We start from the raw sequence: 12,937 nt of genomic DNA, 5'->3' as shown, positions 1-12,937 counted from the left end.
CTATCCATCTATTATCTATCTATTATCTATCCATCATCTATGTGTTATCTATCTATTATCTGTCTATTATCTGTCTAGCATTTATCTCCTCCGTTCTCTCTTCTCATTCCTTTCTCTTTCTCCCCAGTCCTTCTCTTCTTTCTGTCTCCTCTTCTCTCTTTCTCCATCTGTCTTCTCTTTCCCTCCTCTCTGCCGACTCCTTCCTTTCTTCCTTCTCCCTCTTTCCCTCCATCCCTGACTTTCTCTTCCCTCCTCCCTGCAGTTGTATGATGAGAATTCTGCCATCTGAATACCCGGCATGTACAGGAATCCTTTCAGAGGAGGGGGGATAAAAAAAAAAGAAATATGTCAGGCTGCTCTGATTCCATGTAAATCCCTGCTTTGAATGCAACTACAGGGCACCCAAAATGGCGTGAGCTCATTTTGTAACAAATCTCAGGGATCACAGTGGAAAAAGAAGCCAGATTATTGTTGGAGGGGCACTCATGGGGAAGGTGGGGGATAGAATCAGCAGCCTTGTACATGTCATGAAGACGCTTCCCTCTAATTGGCGTCTGTGAGTGATCCAGATTGCCAATGTACAGAGATTGGAGAGAGCATATTCTATTTTGTTGCCTAATCAGTCAGATAAGGAAGTCATCCTGCTCTTATAAATATGTATCAGCGGCTTTCTGCAAGATGAAATGACTCCTGTCCTGAGCTCATCCAGACCAATATCCAAAAATGATGCTCTCCAGTGACATGCACTTAATGGGAACATATGGCGCAGACATAATGAGCAGAAAATAAGCAAAATGCATAATGCATTATATGTATAATGGCCAGTGGGTTATCATATGTAACTCAGGTCCTAATAAGCAAAATGCATGGTATTTACTAATATATGGGAATTGTTTATCATCATGGGGCCATTATATGTAACACTGATAACCACATTTATGGTATTTACTAACATTTTATGTGTATTTATGATCATTTGGGTCATGGATATAACCCAGTTAATAATAAGGGGGAATATATTAGATGTGTTTATAGTCATGGGGTCATCATATGTAGCACAGGTCCTAAAAAGAAAAATGCAAGGTATGTACTAATACTAATATATCAGATATGTTCATACATGCACCCAGATGATAAAGGAGGAATATTTAGTATTTATTAATATATTAGATGCGTTTAATAATCTGCATTCCCTCCAACTCAGACCCTGACAACTATCGGCGAGTGTCACCATATATGAATTTCTATATAAGAGGTATACCCTTAAATGCAAGTAAGTTCTTGTGTCCCCTAGGAAACTCCATTAATTGATGACATGTATAAGACTCCAGACAAGGTGTCGATGTGTCACACAGAGCATTAGTCATCCAATAACTGAAGGATGCCCTATAGAAGGACAGGTAATAAAAATTGGAGGCAATTTTGGATATCAATCGATCCATATATTATTTTTTTCCAGCATAGAGTGTTGTATTGGAAACAGGCAAATAAGGGGTTAAAGCAAAGAGGTTGAAGAGAACCTTAATAGTAGCCCACTGGCACCCCCATCCTGTCAGCACTGGGAACAGCACCTCCTTGTTCCATTCTTGTTCACCAGCCAACAAATGCCTTCATGTAGGAAAATGTGAAATGCATTGAAAATAAAGTAAAAGACCCCGTTATGCCCCCCTAACAGATGCCTATAAATGGAGAAATATCACCCACATCCACACTGGCCCGATCCCCAAGGATGCAAAGGCCAAGAAGGGAGATGATGAGGAGCCCATATCAAATATGTGACTGCTGTAAAACACCCAGACAAATAAAGCATAATGCATCTGAATTATTAACCTGTTCGTCTCCGTAAACATGAAACATTGATGAGACCATCTTGTAAGGCAAGTGCATTATTGTCTTCAGAAATAAAATGAAAAAAAAATAAAAAATCTGAGAAATAAGCAGCGATACAATCCTCCATTTCATATCTCGGAGTCAGAAAATGGATTATTGGATGACTCCAATCAACCGATTCCAGAGATATTGCACTAGTACTATGCAAAAGCTGAATGTTTGGCAGCAAACCCCCCCCCCGCCCCACCCCCCACCAAGCCATCTGCTTGTATTACATAACTAGAACAATCACATATGCATCCGAGTAAGTGCTAGTTTATGGAGAAATCCTACAGACTTCAGCAGTCCCAGATCTGTCATGGTCGGTCTATGGTAGCCCAAGCCACGCCACCAGCCAAATTCTGCCATAAGCCAATGCACTTATGCACCCCCTACTCTATGGCGGTGTAGATGGTGTATGTATATATATATATATATATATATATATATATATATATATAGTTATAGCTTCCTATGAACTTGAGCAGTCCCAGATCTGTCATGGTGGATCTGTAGAAGTCTAGGTATGCCACACCACCAGACAAATTCTGCCATAAGCCAATGCACTTATGCACCCACTACTCTATGGCTGTGTAGATGGTATATTTATATATATCTTCCTATAGACTTGAGCAGTCCCAGATCTGCCATGGTGGATCTGTAGAAGTCTAGGTATGTCACACCACCACCCAAATTCTGCCATAAGCCAATGCACCCCCTTCTCTATGGCTGTTTAGATGGTATATGTTTGTCTTCTTATTCTTCCTATAGACTTGAGCATCCCAGATCTGTCATGGTGGGTCTATAGTAGTCTGTGCCATAACACCACCCAGATTCTGCCATACGCCAATGCACTTATGCACCCCCTTCCCTTTGACTGTCTTTACATATATATATATATATATATATATATATATATATATATATATATATATATATATATATATATATAGACTTGAGCAGCCCCAGATCTGCCATGGCGGATATATAGAAGTCTATATATGCCGCACCACCACCCCAATTCTGCCATAAGCCAATGCACCCCCTTCTCTATGGCTATCTAGATGGTATACATATATATATATATATATATATATATATATATATATATATATATATATATATATATATATTCTATTCTTTCTATAGATCTCAGCAGTCCCAGATCTGCCATGGTGAGTCTATAGAAGTCTATGTATGCCAGATCACCACCCAAATTCTTCCATTTATGCATCCCTTCTCTATGGCTGTCAAGATATATATCTTTCTAGAGACTTGAGCTGCCCCAGATTTACCATGGTGGGTCTATAGAAGTCTATATATGTATGCCAGATCACCACCCCAATCCTGCCATAAGCCAATGCACCCCCTTCCCCATGGCTGTCTGTATATATACATCTTCCTATAGACTTGAGCTGCCCCAGATCTGCCATGGTGGGTCTATAGAAGTCTATGTATGCCAGATCACCACCCCAATTCTGCCATAAGCCATTGTGTCCCCTCCTGTCTTGATGGTTTTTATGTGTCTTCCTATTTCAGTAAAAGATGAGCACATTCCCATTGAGAAGATGTGAAGGTTGGATGGAGATACTTTGTTTCCATCTGAAGTCCAGGAAGCTATGTAACTGATCTCCCATTCCAGGGATAGATTAAGTGCCCCTGTATAGATTTATTTTCCATTTAATAGAAATGATTCTGCTAGAACATCATACAACAGGAACCCCTGGGTATTTCAGCTCACTCTAACAAATGCGAAAAAGCATTAATAAGTAAAGCAGTCTGCAATGCAGCTGAGCCATAAGACACAAGATCACAACACAATTTTTTTGGGAAGGATTAAGCTTGGTGTTTACCTGTCGCCTCTGGAGTACAGACGATTGCAGTCAGACTTTTTACCTGCAGATACAGTGCTATCAGGCTGCTGCCTGGGGGGGTCTCACAGGCTTCTTGCAAAGTGTTTTCCGGTAACTTGTGTGCCCTTTGCCATCACCCAGCACTGGCATGCCAGAATGCTATCCTAGAGGTAATCCACAGAATGCTCCATTACCAGGGATGACAGCAGGGGAATGTGTGGGGATCAGAGCAGGAGCAGGGGGAATGTGAGGGTCCATCCATCCCCAGCACCATGTGCAGAGCAGGCAGCCTGTCCACACATCACAAGACACCTTTATCCAGCAACTTCCTCAGGACTCATAATAAATGCGCTAATAACACCCGACAATAGTTTACAAAGCAGTAAATCCAAAAAAAAGGAGGCAATTTCTGGATGCCAGTGCCTGATCTATGGGAGCTTTGACCTTGCAATGTACCTGATCCAGGTTAATCCATAAAATGGTCCTTTAATGCAAGCAGCCACATAATGCCCAGAGCCGGACAGCACCCACCGACAGCAGCAGCCATTGGGGGAAAAAACACTTGTAATCCGAATAATTAGCTGGGAAATTAAGTGCTCCAAGGTTCTGATCCAGATTGTGAAGGAAGAAAAAAAAAAGGGTGGAGGAAATCCAAATGGTAGATCCTTGATCCAGATCACTAGACAAGCTGGTGCTGGGACTGATCTAGGCAGGGATCTGATCTGGGTCACTGCTGTCCACGGTGCTGGAAGGGATCTACACAAGGTGCTGAGCTGGGTCGCTGTCCCTGGTGCTGAAGGTCACCAGCAGGTCCAATTCCTCCTCCTTCCAGCCTGCTTATTCAGCTGCACTCCCCTTCTATGGGCTAGAATTTAGGGCTGCATACATGAGCAGCAGACACTAAGTAGTGGTTAGCTTCCAGGGGATCTATCCTTCCCACCACCACCACCAGCTTTCATTAGACAAAGACACAGATCCAGAGAACGACAGGAAAAAGAAGACCCTCTCCAAAAGGCAGCAGCTCCCTCCAGCCCCTGCCTGGGTGAGAAAAAAGCTCAGACATGCTGCACACAGGGCAAGTCAGTCCTGCACAGGAAGCCTGTGGTGTGTACAGGGCTGTAGGTCTCTCTCATCCAGCAGTGACAAAGCCATTCCTGCGCATTCACTCTGCATTAGGCAAACCTCCTCTGCAAGCTGAGCCAACGTCTCTGCAGTGAGAGCGATCAAGTGGCTGCGATAGGAAAGTCAGATCAGATCTCAGCAGGCAGGATTGCACAGCTGCACCTAGCACTTCCCCCAGCACAGCCTCCACGCTGAGTTAATCCTAAGAGTGATTGAATGCCACAAACGTGTCTCTCCAGTCCCCCAGGAGGAATAAGGGGGGACCTCCTTCAGATGATTTTTTTTGCTTCTAAGTGGATTATGCAATGATACTATCTAGACTAATGGCTAATCCATCCAAATGCGCAATGTATCAATTTGCTCTCACAAACAACTAAAAAAATGACCAAATAATGCACAACAAAGGTAACAATGCAATCATCCATTATCTCTCCTCATGGTGCAGGATTTCTGTATGTTGCTGCTTTTTTTTCCCCCCATACGCACCAATGAAGGCTACTTTTTATGATTGGCTCCCTGGCTGTGCATTAGCCCTGCCTGGACTTGTCATCCATGTGTTATCTGCATAGAAATCAGGCTTTTTTGGCTTGGATCCCTCCTCCTGCTATAGAATATGGGATCAGCTGCCTGGAGTTGGAGTAAGTAGACTCTGCTGTCTGTCCTGTGTGCATGGAAATGCCTTAACTGCAGAAGACGCTTCATTAACGCTGCAGGCCAATGTGGATACTTTATTTTACTTTTTTTCTTCTGGAACTTTATTACCTGCTGTGCTAAAGATTACATTAATTGCATTGTTCTGCTTTAATTCTGCACTTGCTGTTTCCAAGTTAGTTAATGTTTATTTATACTGTCATACATGTATTAATTGCATTGTCCTGTATTAACTCTGCACCTGCTGTTTCTAAGTTTGGCAGTGCTGGTGTATACTGTCATATATGCATCAAATGCATTGTCCTGTATTAACTCTGCACTTGCTGTTTCTAAGTTTGGTAATGCTGATTTATACTGTCATATATGCATTACTTGCATTGTCCTGTATTAACTCTGCACTTGCTGTTTCTAAGTTTAGTAATGCTGATTTATACTGTCATATATGCATTAATTGCATTGTCCTGTATTAACTCTGCACTTGCTGTTTCTAAGTTTGGTAATGCTGATTTATACTGTCATATATGCATTAATTGCATTGTCCTGTATTAACGCTGTACTTGCTGTTTCCAAATTAGTTAATGTTGACTTATACTGTCATACATGCATTAATTGTGTTACTCTGCATTAACTCTGCACTTGCTGTTTTCAAGTTTGGTAATGCTGATTTATACTGTCATACATGCATTAGTTGCATTGTTCTGCATTAACTCTGCACTTGCTGTTTCCACGTTAGTTAATGTTGATTTATACTGGTTTTCATGACTGTGAGCAAATTCTGTATCTGCTGTGTAAGGCTACTTTCCCACAATACGTTTTTGATGATTTTTTTGCTCTGCGTGTTTTTGAAAAAATGCAAATAACCTACAAACATCAAAAACTCCCCAAAACCTCATGGTGGGAACATAGCCTAATATATGAAGCCAAGTGAGCATTTCTGATGTAGCAGAGTTGCGTTTGATTTATCCATTGCAATGTTCTGACCACGCATCTTCCGAAGAGTAAGATGACAACTTCAGCACTGATGCATCTGAACTTCTATTTAATAAATGAATTTAATTTTTTTGCAATTTCTAGATATAGGCTCCTTTTCCTAAAATATGCTGTGTAATTGGCTTATTCATAGTGGTATTTATATATTCTCATCTGGTTGCTGCTGAAATATTGATCTCTTATGCAAAGTATCTATTATTATTTCCAGCTGTCTGGTCCATTAGCCTGGACTGTGCTTTTAGAGGGTTTCTGTGATTCTAGATGGGATCATTACTTTACATGCTGCATTTATTTGTGTTTTTTGCTATTTATGCTCTTGCTCCATCTCCATTCCCTATGCATGCCTACAGACCATGTGTGCCTGTACATAAGTGGATTATTGGCCAATATCTGCATTGATCATTCATATTGCCCATATCTCCTGTGCAGTTGTATAGTCAATGTAATGCAAACATAAAAAATATATATATATCTATATACTGGCTGCATGAGTTATTCAGCTCCGCTACATCTCTACTATTTATTGATCCATTTTCTTTCTAGGATCATTGCCATACAAAGCATAAAACAGCCATCACAATAATAACCTATCGGTCCTGCTGGGCTGTGCTTTTCCATTTCATGCCAGGTCAAAAGTTTCCTTGGATCAGCTGAGAATTTACTGTAAAGTTCTCCATGAATTTCCAGTATTTAATTCAGTAGTAAGTAAAGTGTGACAGTCCGGGACACCAGGGTGATGAACCACATAATAAGGGGCCAAGGGTGACCCGTGAGAACACCCCACTGTGCTTTTGCTCAGTGCACCACATTGCTGCGGCCACTGTCACATGTAGCAGGGCTAATGCATGGGTAGGAAGCCTTTCATGAGTTATCGCTTTTATTGGTGTATGCTGGAAGAAGCCAATGTGGGGACACATAAAGTGCAATCACAGCTGTATATGTCTGAGTGCATGTTGCTTCCAATGCCCTTTACTGCTAAGAAGGACAGTCTCCGTCGCTTGCTGTTTCTTTTGGTTCTGTTGGCTACATATTGGGCTTCACTGGATGGATCAGCAGTAGCCTATGATTCAGTGACATTACAATGGTGGCCAAATCTAGTAGGATGCTTGTTCTATATTCTTTTTTTTAGACGTTTGCATTCAGTGTGTTGGCTGTGGCCATTGGTCCAAAATGTGTTGGGATTGGCCCCTACTTCATGGAATAATGATATTACACTCCCTTCCCCCCAGGTTATGATCTTTCCCTGCAGTGCCTGCTGAATGCACACCATAATAAACTCCCATAGACATGGAAAATTTTGTACCCCTGGGACAGGGGTGGACATATCATTGGTGCAACTTGGGACCCAAGAGGTAAGGGGGTCACTTCTACCTCCAGACCAGATAGAATTGTGCATTAAGAGGGCCCTTTTCTGTCTGCGTGCCCCAGTGACGTGGGGTATGCATGGCACCACTGAAGTTGTAGGACACAAAGACTTTTGCTTTAGTGTGTAATTATATGTGCAATTATGGTGTATAGAGTCAGGGTTCAGGTTATGCATTGCTGGTTGGCTGCAATATAATATGATGAAGAATCTCGAAGATACTGGAGTAAAATATGATCACATTTTTACTATTACATAAGGAGGGCCTGGCATCTCTTATCACTTGCCCAATTGTAGAAAAATCTTTTTTTTTCCCTCTTAATATTCTTATTTTTCTCTATTTAGTACTATTTCTGTTATTCATCCTAGAAATGTATGAATATACAATGGCATGTAAAAGTTTGGGCGCCCCTGGTCAATATTACTGTTATTTGTGAACAGTTAAGCAAGTTGAAGATGAAATGATCTCTAAAAGGACTAAAGTTACAAATGACACGTTTCCTTTGTATTTTAGGAATAAAAATATATATATTGTCATCTTTTACATTTTAAAAAAATCCAGAAAGGAAAATGGGCCGATGCAAAAGTCTAGGCACCCTTGGAGATTTGTGTGCTCAGATAACTGTAACCAAGGTTTCAGACCTTAATTAGCCTGTTAGGGTTATGGCTTGGTCACTATTATCGTTCGGAAAGGCCAGATGATGCAAATTTCCAGCTTTATAAAAACCCAGCTGCCTCTAACCTTGTGAAAAACAGCAGCCATGGGTTCTTCTAAGCAGCTGCCGAGCACTCTGAAAATGGTGGTGGCCCACAAAGCCGGACAAGCTATAAGAAGGCTTGCAAAGCGTTTTCAAGTTGCTCTTTCCTCAGTTCGAAATATAATTAAGAAATGGCAGTTACCAGGAACAGTGGAGGTCAAGATAAGGTCTGGAAGACCAAGCAACATTTCAGTGAGCGCTGCTCGTAAGATTGCTAGAGAGGCAAATCAGAACCCCTGCTTGACTGCAAAAGACTTTCAGAAAGATATAGCAGACTCTGGAGTTGTGGTAAATTGTTCTCCTGTTCAGAGACACCTGCACAAATATGACCTTCATGGAAGAGTCATCAGAAGAAAATCTCTCTTGCGTCCCTCACCATAAAATTCAGTGTCAGAAGTCTGCAAAAGAACATCTAAACAAGCCTGATGCATCTTGGAAACAAGTCCTGTGGACTGATGAGGGTAAAATAAAACTCTTTGGCCACAATGATCAAAGGTATATGTGGAGAAAAAAGGGCAGAGAATTTCAGGAAAATAACATCTCGCCAACTATTAAGCATGGGGGAGGATCAGTCATGCTTTGTGGTTATGTTGCAGCCAATGGCACGGGGAACATTTCACAGGTAGAGGGAAGAATGGATTCAATGAAATTTCAACAAATTCTTGATGGAAACATAACACCATCTATAAAAAAGCTGAAATTGAAAAGAGGATGTAGAGGATGGCTTCTACAAATAGATAATGATCCTAAACACGCATCAAAATCCACAATAAACTACCTCAAAAGGCGCAAGCTGAAGGTTTTACAATGGTCCTCATAGTCCTCTGATCTGAACATCCTTGAAAATCTGTGGCTAGACCTCAGTATAGCAGAGCATGCAAGACGACCCAGGAATCTCAGAGAACTGGAGGAATTCTCCAAGGAAGAATGGAGGAAAATCCCTCAAACAAGGATTGAAAAACTCTTGTCTGGTTACAAAAAGCTGTGATATTTTCAACAGGGGGCGCTACTAGGCATTAACCAAGCAGGGTGCACAAACGTTTGCATTAGAGAATTTTACTTGTTGTAATTTTTAAAATGTAAAAGATGAAAATGTGTCATCTTTAACTTTAGGCCTTTTACAGATCATTTCATTTAACTGTTCACAATAACAGTAATTGTGACCAGGGGTGCCAAAACTTTCATATGCCACTGTACATTGACAAATGGGTGTTACCAGGACGGGGTGATATCTAACACTGTCCATTAAGTGCTGACTGTTCCACATTGTACAAACATGCCTTTTTAGCAAGGGGAAAGGTAACACCCAGATGTTAATTTGTTCAACAATTTCCAGGAGAAATAAGAGAGGAACGGAACAATGTAGATGATTGTGATTTCAAGGTGAATACAAATATTTTTTTAAAAGAAATGGCAGAATAGCTGAAAGATACTCCTTAAAAGGAATGGTTTATATGAAAGATCTCTTTAATTTATATAATTTGTACTGTCCTTAATTGGAGTTTATTAGTCGTTACAATACAGACCAGTAAAAGCCCCCAAAGTGCTAAAAAAAGACTCCACTTGACTTATCATAAGTTAAAGATGAGAAAAACACATTATCCCGATTCTCTCCAAATGGCTATTGTATTCCCTACTTTGGCTTTTATGCAGGCTCTGATAGTCCTTCTTAATTGGCTGCACTATACCATGTGATGTGATAGCGAAAAGGCAGTATAGGGAAGCATAATCTGAGCCTTCTCTTGCTGCTGCAATCTTGAGTATTCTGTAAAATGGCTGTGGGCAATTTTAACAATTCACCAGTAGGAAATTGCAAATTTTTTTAAACTTGCCAGAGTCAAAAAAATATCCAAAAATTTTACAGAAATTCAGTGCGCATCGGATTGATTTGCTCATGTGTACATGTGGCACTTCATGACTCATTGTAAATAGAAGTCACTGATTGCATCAAATGCTTCTGACTGGCCGAGAAGATCATATGATACGTCATATGACTCCCCATCAACAGGAAATGTATGCTTTCCACCTGCCCTTTTGGAACTTTAATGTGAGAGGGGCTATTTAGTGGGTGCAATTGTGCTCTCCAATAGAACTGTAACAGAAGATAAGGATGTCCTTTTTTATTAAATCTGGTGATTTGTACTTTTTAGAGATAAGGAAATATTTTGAAATTCAAATTCTCTAGCTTTGACAAATTTTGATATGATTTTCTTCACTGTAAATCAAAGGAGTTGCAATGCCTCCAATTACCCTGGAATGAATTGTATATGTAATTGCATTACAGCAGCATTATACCTGCACTAAGCACAAGCAAGTAGCAGCTGCTAGATATGTGTCCCTCCCTGGCCCTGCCTCACAAACAATGACTCTACTGCCTCACAGACTGTCAGGTGTCAGTCTGGTGCTGGATTCGAAATGGGGCCAGGACTTTCTGTGGTCTCCCATTTCAGTCCAGCCAGGGTTGATGCTGCTCAGCATCACCATCAGCCCCAACACCTATCTGGTCCGCGAGCCCTGTTTGTCTCCCAGGTTGTTGTGCCTAGCAATGTTAAACCTGGGTTGCAGAGGGAGACAGGGCTTGTGGAGTCTAAGTCCAGGATTCGCCGCACTGAGCATGTCCGTGACCTGGCAGATTATGATTCGTGGTTTGGCACCCACCTGACCCGGTGACCTGGCACCGCCTAATTGGTCCATGGGTAACGTCACCAATGGCGCTTCGGTGGGCAGGGCTTAGTCTTTAAAAGGCCTGCCTACCAAGATGGTGACGCGCTCAGATCATTTGAGCTTGCTGTTTGTGGTGTGCACGCTTACTCTTGGGCTCCTCGTAGAGTCATAGCTTTAGCTAAGCAGGTCTGAGAAAGTCTGTTCCGCCTGTGAGCTATATAGAGCGGGTTTGCTCAGTCCGGTAGCACGCCGGCTGAGTGCTCGAATACCCGGCGGGAATCACACCCGCACGCTAGCGCCTTCTCCTAAGCGTAGCGCCTGTATCGAAGACAGGGCTACTGCTCCTAGTCCGGTCACACGTCTCCCTGCGGTTCTTGGAGATTGTGTGAACCGCTTTAGCGCCATTCCCCATAGCGTAGCACCTGTATCAAAGACAGGGCTACTGCTTCTCCCACGGTCGCACGTCTCCCTGCGGTTCTTGGAGATTGTGCGAACCGTCTTACCCTTTCAGTGTGCATTAACACGAAGGGCTAAGATATTTGATAGGTGCGTCGGCGGTCGCTCTCCTTCCATGCAGTTAACGGAGATAGAGCGTACCGCTTTACCCGTTCCTGTGTGAAGTAACACGGAAGGGTTTAACATTTAAGTTGTCGCTTGCCTTTCCACCCGGAAAGTGTTCGGCAGCAGTCCTCTAGGCTGCATCGCGGAACACGGGGTCGGTTGCGTTCCATTTAAATAAAGTTGTCTGCAACCGCCCCCCTAACAGTATCTGAGCACCAGCGTCTTGCCGAACATGGCCGACAACCAGCAACTGCAGCGTTACGTACAGCAACTGGAGACCAGACTTAGAACTCTGGAACAAACTGCTCCGGTTGCTGATATCACTGCAGTAGCTTCCCAGGCGGCTACTCTAGCAGCCAACATTATTAACTCGGCTGCGGTGAATACTGCAACCACTGCATGTGCCCCATTACCCCGGTTTGCTCTCCCGGAGAAATTTTCTGGGGACAGTAAACTCTGTAGGGGGTTTATTAACGTATGCTCCATTCATTTGGAGATGATGGAGGCACGGTTCCCCTCCGAAAGAGCCAAAGTGGGATATATAATTTCTTTACTTTCTCACAGGGCTCTGGAGTGGGCTACTCCTCTATAGGAGCGGAACGACCCGGTGGTAGTAAACGCAGGTCTTTTCCTTAAGACCCTAAAAAGTGTTTTCCTGGGTCCTCAGGTCACGCATGATACGGCTCTTAAGCTTCTTGCGTTGGTCCAGGGTTCGGCCACCGCTAGTCACTATGCCGTCCAGTTCAGAACCCTAGCGGCTGAACTGGATTGGTCTGAGCGGTCGCTTATTCCGGTGTTCTGGAGGGGTCTGGCTGGGCATATTAAGGATGCTTTATCTACCAGAGAGATTCCAACCTCTCTGGAGGAGTTAATATCTCTCGCTGACCGTATTGACTTGCGTCATGCGGAACATAAGTTAGAGCTGGAGGTTGCCAGACCTCAACATCTGTTGGCACCAGGCGCCTTTAGACCCAAACCCAAGACTCTCGACCTGGAGCCTGAGGCTATGGATATATCCCGGACTGAGTCTAGCCCCTCTCGTTCCCGACCCACACATCTCTTGGAGCACCCCGTAAATAAGGGTTCCAAGCAGTCGGTAAAACGAG

The 12,937-nt window shown here is 42.7% G+C and overlaps 1 protein-coding gene and 1 long non-coding RNA gene across 3 annotated transcripts in view; one reads left to right on the top strand and one right to left on the bottom strand.

The window, feature by feature from the left end:
- LRFN5 (leucine rich repeat and fibronectin type III domain containing 5) overlaps positions 1 to 5,293 on the bottom strand; it is a 388,786-nt gene extending 383,493 nt beyond the window's left edge. The window contains exon 1 of the mRNA XM_073638357.1: positions 3,723 to 5,293. The gene's annotated coding sequence lies outside the window, so the exon portion shown is untranslated. The remainder of the gene's footprint in view (positions 1 to 3,722) is intronic.
- The window catches only part of LOC141153501 (uncharacterized), a 534,371-nt gene continuing 525,390 nt past the window's right edge, over positions 3,957 to 12,937 (top strand). For both annotated transcript variants that reach the window (XR_012247312.1, XR_012247313.1), the window contains exon 1: positions 3,957 to 5,482. This is a non-coding gene — a long non-coding RNA (uncharacterized lncRNA). The remainder of the gene's footprint in view (positions 5,483 to 12,937) is intronic.

The sequence above is a fragment of the Phyllobates terribilis genome, unplaced genomic scaffold (assembly GCF_046119375.1).
Source record: "Phyllobates terribilis strain yellow unplaced genomic scaffold, ASM4611937v1 Scaffold_7__3_contigs__length_470593459, whole genome shotgun sequence".
NCBI lineage: Eukaryota > Metazoa > Chordata > Amphibia > Anura > Dendrobatidae > Phyllobates > Phyllobates terribilis.
This window is presented reverse-complemented; position numbering and strand designations above follow the sequence as displayed.